This window comes from Cyprinodon tularosa, unplaced genomic scaffold (genome assembly GCF_016077235.1).
Source record: "Cyprinodon tularosa strain WSP-4 unplaced genomic scaffold, ASM1607723v1 ctg197, whole genome shotgun sequence".
In the NCBI taxonomy this organism is placed as follows: domain Eukaryota; kingdom Metazoa; phylum Chordata; class Actinopteri; order Cyprinodontiformes; family Cyprinodontidae; genus Cyprinodon; species Cyprinodon tularosa.
Genome location: NW_024038720.1, coordinates 1,859,848 through 1,867,611, shown reverse-complemented (window position 1 = coordinate 1,867,611; position 7,764 = coordinate 1,859,848). Strand labels below are relative to the sequence as shown.

Below are 7,764 nucleotides of genomic sequence, written 5' to 3'. Positions count from 1 at the left end.
TCTCAAAGATATGGGACACCGGCCCTTCAGGACTGGAGTTTGAAACATGATACAATGATAAAAAAGTAGCACCATGACTGCTTCTACATTTTTTATTTTATAATTCTTATAAAGAAACAGTAAAAGCTAAAAAACAAACATCAATCAGTTTACAATGATGTTCTACTGATTTTAACTGCAAAAACGCGTTCTAAACCACATCAAATCATATACTGCTGCTCTTTTTAAAGAACTTTGATTGTTTTCCATGTGCAAAAGTGACTTTAGGGCATATTTTACAACTTTTTAGATGCCTTTTACTTAGATTCAGCTTTAAAATTAGAAGTTCTCATTAAGTTTTTTTTTTTCACAAATGATTATACAATAATTTGCTTTACATATTTCTTTTTTTAAATAGCTACCTATCAGATTATGTTTTTATTGATATAGGGAAGTGTTTGTTTGTATCTCGCAAAAAACATATTTGCAACTTGCAAAGTGTGAAACCTTTTTGAATAATTAAAAAGCTAAATTTTTAACCCCGAGGTGCCAGTAAGTCTAGTAATAGGAATAGTTCTAACCATTTCACATATGCACCTCGTTCAGTGCTAGAAGCAACATTTGAAGCTGAACACAGTAAAAAAGAGAAACTGCACATATTTAAAACAATGGTTGGAACTTAGCAGGTATATGAAATAAAGAATAAAGGCACCTTAATGTGATTTTTTTCCTTTGTGTTTTTTTATTTAATTCTGTTATTTTTCATGTTTTAGTGTTGGTTCAAGTCAACAAAGTAATTCTAGCAGCACAAGGGACCCAGGAATTTAAATGTCTTCTTGCATAGAATTAATAAAAGCAGATCTGCCCTAAATAATCGTTAATTATACCTTCGGCTTATTTTTAATTTCCTTTTAAATTGCAAACCTAAATCTCTAAGTATTTCATCAGAAGCTTATGCTGTAAACCAAGACATACATATGAACTGAAAATGATCAAATCTCTAAATAGAAAAACTGAAAATTGTGCGATAATTTTTTAGCCCCTGTTAAATTAACACTAAATAAAATCAAGAATATAGTCATCAGATGCCACCTAGAAGTAAGTCAACGGACAACATTAACCAGAGACGCAGTCATGGTTGGGGGAGCTATGCAGTTCCTCTAATGTTATACCACTCAGATTCAGCATGCAGAATATCGACAGGATAGAATTAGTCATGCACTCCACAAATACGCCCTTTAGGGAAGAGTGACAACAGAGCTATTGTTTGAAGCAAGCAGAAATAAAATTTTACCACAGTCCATTGTTATGAAAAAGCAGGCATATCGCAAAGGTGCTTTACCTTAACAGTAACAAATGTGAACATTTTTGCCTAAATGCAAAACTCTAAGGCAGCAGCAGATAAGTCCTGCAAATCACCCTGAGCGCTTTGATTCCATGGTAAAATTAAACAGTGGCAGTCATCATGGATGCTTCTCATTTGGAAAGAGGACGAAACTGGTCAGAGATGACAGCAAGCTGGATCAATCCAAAGTAAGATGGATTCACAGCGGTCCTGTAAAACAATGTTAAAAGCTAATAAGTCTCATAACTTTGTGAAGTTTCATCTTATTTGGCTTACATTTATATGCAGGATGTTTCTTTTAAAAGGACAAATCTGTGACACATCCCAATTTTGGTTCATACAGATGGAAACTCTCTTATTACTTAATGGCCAATAACTGTTTTTTTTTTCACTTAATAACAATAATAATAATAATAACAAACACATTTTAAAAAATAATAATACAATAATATAAATAATATCAACTTAACTTATAATCACAATAATAATAAACCATATAATGCTGTCAAAATGTGTTTAGTAAGGTAATTTAGTTATTAATTTAAGAAATGGTACAAGAAAAAAGAAAAAACACATTTAGTAGGAGATAAAACTAACACACTTAACTACAAAACTTGAGTAACTTAAAAAAAAATCCTTTCTATTTCACCATAGCAAACTAAATGCCACCACAAAAAAGGAGTCTATTCTTTGCAGTTATAGCACTATTAATTTACCCATAACAGCTGTCGGCAACAACAATTAGTTCCAACGTAACCTTTCCATGCCAAAAACAAGATGTTAATTTATTTAAATTGTTACTTGTAGGGGGTTTATTAAAAGGATAAAGCAACTAACTAACAGACTAACTAACTAAATAAATAAATATGTCTGTAAAAAGTCAGGCAGAGAGGATTTGACCTTAAAAAAAAAATTATAAAAGAAGAAGCTGTAACATATAGCTGTGGGTATATGTCAAAGTAGAATTTTACAGTGTCATTAGAAAGCTATAGCCCTTATTTCTTAAGATCCTTTTAATAACCGCATGTTATCTGGCTTCTTGGAAGTGTTATACTATGAAATAAGGAGGGGTTCAAGATGTCAGCACATTATTTTGAAATTCCAAAAGTTCCTGTTTACTCCAGCATTTAGTCACAGTATATCTGGGTTCAGACATAGGAGTAACGTCTTAATATTGAAAACTTTATCCTAAACACAGACCTTCTTATGACCGTTATTGGTTTCATTGTGATGAAATTAAATTTTTTCAGTGTTTATATCTAAAAAAAACAAACAAAAAAACTGCAGAAACTGCTTGCTGGTGTTCGTTTGATCTTGTAATCTAAAAATTTTACATTTCCAGTAGGAAAACTTCACTGGGATTAGTCAATAAATTTAGACTTCTGATTTGGAAGTCAGAATAGTCTCAACCCTGCTTACCTCATAATCATCCCAGGTGCCTCAAGCAGAAAAAGTGGTAACTATTGCAGAAATACTTAAGACTGTGTCATTCTGTAACCACTACATAATTATTATTCCTAATCTTTTTTCTCGCTTTGTTCATTTGCCATGAAAATTGTTTTAAGAGTGGTTTAGTTTAGCTTAGCTTTTTCCCCAACTTTAAAAAAAGGTTACGACAAACTACAACGAGTCCACACTGAATTATAGAGTTTCATAGATGAATCATTCTCAGCAAAGCTTTGAAATAAATAAATGCATGTGCGGCAAGCTATAGGTTCTAAAAGAAGATGTGTGGGTTTTTGTCTCTAAATAGTTTCAGTCAAAAAGTCTTCTTTATATAAAATATGGAAATGATCTTTAAAAAACACAAATAAGGAGCACTAAATTGCATGGGAAAATTTATAAAATGTTAAATTACAAGTGCAGAAGTGATCAACAACGATTGCATGAGCAAAGGATAAGGCCTCCAAACAGGTTTGGTTCACCTCATTTAAATGAGCAAATTGCATAAGCTACCGTCAGTTAGAGATTGGCCGTAAAAGAAAGAAGAATCCAGTGATTCTTAGTCTTAAAGCACAACTGTCCTGCATTTTTTAAATGACTCTCATTTACGGCACACCTGATTCAAATTGTTGCCTTAACTCCTCACCAGCCGTCAAGGAGCCTGTTAATCATTTATTCATGTAAAGTAATTGATAAAACATAACTGCACTTCATGCAGTACGCTTATTAAAAAAAACCAACCCCCTCTGAAAATGTCTCTTTACAGCAGGCTTTTCTCAAGCTAGTCCTCAAGGGCTGGTGTCCTGCAGGTTTGTATTCTAAATAATAACCAGATACAAGAAGATTGTATGCTGGGTTTTTTTCTCGTTTTTTTTTTTCTGTTATTTTTTTTTATGCACACGTGTGGATTAGATAAATTAAGGCAAAAAAGAGACAAAAAAATCAGATGACAGCTAGCTACAGAAGAGCAAGTTATTGGAAGCAACATGCTTTATCTAGAGTATTAATGCCTTATATAAAATTGAGAGTCTTGTGTCAGTGTAGATTTTGCCATTTGGCTTACTGTAATTTAAGAAATAAGTTACTTGAGGGCTTTGTGAATTAAATAGATGCACAAACTCTGGCTTGCACTTGTAATGTGTAATCAATAGAGAGAACCAGAGCAGGGTTCAAACCAGGACCTTCTTGTTGCAAACACATCTAATCTTGTGCTTTCTTTATCATCATGGACATATTACTAAATAAATTGAACTAGCAACATGAAGTTGGATCTAGGTCACCATGGCTGACATCATAAATAGTTCTGAACTAAGGTAATTCTTAGATAAAACGTAACCTGACCATGCACTTGCCACTTGTTAAGCTATATCTGTGCATTTTATACATTTCCTTACTGTTCATCCAACTTCTAGTGTTACTGCAGAGCTGATCAAGTCACTGCAGGTTAAAATAAGCTAGAAAACCTTAAAGATAGGTTACAACTTCGTGGATTACTGTGAAAATAGAAATATGAGAGGTGAAATATGCCAGAAATGAAAATTAATATAACTTAAGAGAATATTAAATCAATTATTTCCCTTATCATTTGCTGGTGGAGTCATTAGATAAAATAAATGATTGTCCGAGACTGAAAACAAAAGAATAATTCATAAAATATATTTTAAAAAAAGAATATAAACTATAGCAAGTACAGGAATAAAACATTATAATTAGACCAGTGCTTTTCCTACACTGACAAGTCAAAAGGTGTCCTAATAAAATCATATGTTAGGTGAGACTTTTTCTCTGGTGAGAATAAGAAATTAAAATAAAAATTTCAGCAACAACAAACAGTATTTAAGCGCAGTAAGTGTTATATTTAGAAATTTGCTTCTTGGGACCTGCACCTCTGGACAAGAGAGCTGTATTTTGGTTTCCACCATAGGGTGTTACTGTGCTTTTCAGAGTTTTCGGTCTAAATGCTGTCACGAGATACTTATCTGGCCAAAAGCTTGCACAAGCATGCAAACAGTTGTGTTGGCACCTCTTAATCATGGTCACATAGCTTGGCCCCTCAAGTCACAAGCTATATAAAGGTGTCAACGTTCGCATAACTGTTTCTCCATACATTTATTTTAAGGCACTATTTATAATCTGAAGAAAACACTGTGTACTGGTTTTCAAAAGCTGCTTATGTTACCCTTTCCTTACCGCTGCAAAAGTCTGTCATTTCACAATAACTTGATTTGCCTGATCAAAATTTTTACTAAAGCCACAAGCATTTCTCATCAAAAATTATATTTACAGTGCTATTATAGTGCTTAATTTCTGCTGACGATAGATGTTTTTTCTTCCCCTCCAGACTTTTGGAGACTTTGTCAAATAGTGTCAGAAAAGTTCTCAGAAAAGGGTCACAAGATTATGCCCACACTGCTTTGCAGAGGGGAATGACACGCATGACCACTGACTGTGGAAAACAGGATACAGGGTACGTCGCAACAGGAAGTGTTGCATTCCTCCTTTGCTGCACATCAGTTTGGCCAGAATGACTGCAGTTTGATGTCCACACCTCCTGTGGCAGTATTCAAATTTCGTAATTGTCTTCGCTCACTATTTCTTCTGAGCGCATTGAGAAATTTGGGGTAAAAAGAAAAAAGAGAAAAGAAAGTAAAAGAGCTTAAACTTGATGCCTTGGAATGAATGAAAAAGGGGTGCAAAATTTTTAAATTTATATTTTTGGAAACTTAATTTTCTCACTGTTTTGAATAAAAAAATAAAATAAAATAAAAATAAAACGACCCAACATGTGTAGAATTTTGACAACTGTATATAATTGTGCAATCAAATTGAGAAATACATACATTTGTTCTGTCTAAGAAAATTGAAGAATATAAAATAAACTGGTGGGGAAAATAGCCAAACATTAGAAAAACTTACATTCTAATAAATATTCATATCCTTTTTTGAGGGTACAACAGATACCTTTTTTTGCAGGGTTAAGATAAAAAATAAATAAATTAGTAAGTATAAACAAACAAACATTCATAGTGTTACTTCAGTCAGTAATATTTAAGTATATACTTTAGGGTGGAAAAAATAGTTTTTTTTAAATAAATTTAAACTTCAAAAACACAAAGCACTGTACAATAACTGAGAAGCAATTCTTAGCAGAGGGCTTAATAGCAGGAAAATCAGGAAACGCCCACAGTCTCACTCAGAGAGCTGATGTGCTCGGCTCTTACCGTTGTCGTCTGAGTAACATTCAGCAGTAGGCTGCCAAAGGTGTCTTCCAGAGAGATGTTGAATCGCTGGAAGCAAATTGCCAAAGGTGGTTGAAAAATGCAAGCTTTCTATATAACTGAGTATTAGCTGCGGAACTAAAAACTTCCTTAAATCTACCAATTTAGGTTGGTCCTGTAAGGCTTCTGCTTCTTCTCCTTGTTCTCCTTCCTTATTAAAACAAGAAGGTGGCAAACTGTTCCTACGAAATGAGTTGTCAAGGCTAATGCTAATGAGTTTAGTTTGTCTTTTCCCACAAACCCAACAGATTGCTGTCTAGACCTAATTTAAAAACAAAAGTGCAGTGTACTTTTGTTTGTGTTTTTTTATTACTGTATCTTAGCTTTGTTTGGGAAGTGTACATTTTCTCTGTGCTTGCGACAAAGCTGTTTTTAACATGAAACTGAAACAGACTGCGTGCTGTTTGAGACTTTATCAAAAGATTATCACCATGATTTGAATTCAGTGGCATTGGGCACATCTTTATGAGCTGACGATAGTTGAAGCTTCCCCTTTAACCCTGACTTGAAACAAACAAAATGCAGAAGAGACGGGTGGAATCTAAATAATCATGCCTTTACAGAAGTCATTTGTAAGATGAGCACCGCATGGAGCAAAATGGACGATTTGATAACTATAAAAATGAGGTTGAAAAAAAAATGGTATAAAAATAACATCTGGAAGAAGTAGCAATCACGTCAGGTCAAAATTGGCATTTCATTTCCCACAGCTAAATTCTTACAAGAACTTTGCAAAGATTTTTCTCTTGTAGGTTACATATTGATACAGTTGTAAGTTTGTTGAAGATGAAAAATAAATGTTTTTAGAAAAACATACAATGAAGTTTGTCTCTGAAAAAAAAAAAAATTACAAACCAATGCTTATTACGTTAAATATTGCAAAATGTGTGTAGTTCACAGATGCCGAATAGTTAAATCACACCTGCATGTATAAACGTTAATGCAAGTTATGCTTTATTTGATCCAAATACATATGCAGGAGCTATTAAAGATATGATTTATCATCAAAAGGAGCAAAAGATATTATTATTTTGGTTAGAACCTCCACTAAAACCCTGAAGTAATTTGTCCCATTCATTTTTAAAGTTTCTTTTTTTTTTTGACAAGATAGCTTCCAATCCTTTTGGTGACCTTTTATTTCTAATGCAATAAAAATAAATAAATAAATAAAATAAACAGTATGGGAAATTTTAGTTTAGTGTTGGTTGGACAGTCCATGTCAGGGCCTGTGTTTCCTGGATGAGAGTGCACAGAGGTTTCAGTGGTCATCATGCGTTTCACAATGACATGGAATGCCTGCTTGACATGCAAGCAAGAGGACATCCAGCCCTCTCACTTCTTATTCCTGATTCCTCATTTTCACTGGACTCCAAATGCTTCAGCTCTCAGACAGGGCCTGCGGGTATTATTAGACAAGGGTGAATCACGAGGCACATGGACATACATATACACATGAGTACAAGCAGTGTTATAGGACTTTAATTCTGTTTTTTTTTTCTTTGCAAAAAATTGATAAACGTTGAGCGCTGCAAATTCTGAGTAATCTTCCACTGCGATGTGTTTTACTATGCATAACCTTTACCTTTTTTTAAACTCTTCATTCCCATACTAAACATATGAAATACACACATTTGCACAAATGTACCCATATAAGGCTTTGGGCCTCAATCCCACCAAACAACCAAGTTCCTCTTTCTTTCTTTATGTATTGCTCAAGTC

At 33.6% G+C, this 7,764-nt stretch overlaps 1 long non-coding RNA gene across 1 annotated transcript; it reads right to left on the bottom strand.

Annotated features, from left to right (window-relative positions):
• Positions 1-377: 377 nt before the first annotated feature.
• On the bottom strand, positions 378-6,181 carry LOC119782686. The gene is made up of 2 exons (XR_005280697.1): positions 5,989-6,181; positions 378-1,534 (listed from the first exon to the last, which is right to left on the bottom strand). It is a non-coding gene; the product is annotated as an uncharacterized LOC119782686 (long non-coding RNA).
• Between the last annotated feature and the right edge of the window lie 1,583 nt (positions 6,182-7,764).